Genomic DNA, 622 nt, shown 5'->3' with positions numbered 1-622 from the left:
TTATTTTATTTTTAAAAAAAAATTATAATTTTTTTAAATTATAATTTAATTAGTTATGGAATATTTTTAAATTAATTTTGAATTCAATGCCAAGTATCATCGTTTAATTTGTTGTTTGTGCCACGTAACGCGAGTGTAACACACTCTCTATATATCTTTTGCTGATTGTGTAAAAAAGGCTTGATTAGATTAAAATTCGGGTGATTTAGGGGTCTGATAGGTACAGATCTTAGTTGAGGGGTCTAAGTGAATTTCGAAATAACTTTAGGTGTCTGGCGATGACTTAAGCCAATTATTAATGATAGGCATGGTAAGGCGGATGTGAATGTCACTTTCAATGTTTAAAATATAATTTTTGAAAAATGAGGTAGATAGAATAAGTTAAAAATGGAAATTTAAACAGAGGTAAGAATAGCACAAAAGGCCCACTTGGTTTGGTGATCTTGCATTTGTCTCTAGAAACTTGTAATTTTTCACAACTACAAGGGTTCAAACCTAGGTGGATCCATTGAGGTATTTTACTAACTAATTTCCTTGTTTACCTTATTTCGTTAAAGGAAGGTAACAATATTTTTTATTTTATTTTTTATTTTTTTTGGGGGGGGGGGGGGGGGGGGGGGGG

This window comes from Capsicum annuum, chromosome 4, assembly GCF_002878395.1.
Source record: "Capsicum annuum cultivar UCD-10X-F1 chromosome 4, UCD10Xv1.1, whole genome shotgun sequence".
Taxonomy (NCBI): domain Eukaryota; kingdom Viridiplantae; phylum Streptophyta; class Magnoliopsida; order Solanales; family Solanaceae; genus Capsicum; species Capsicum annuum.
This window is presented reverse-complemented; position numbering follows the sequence as displayed.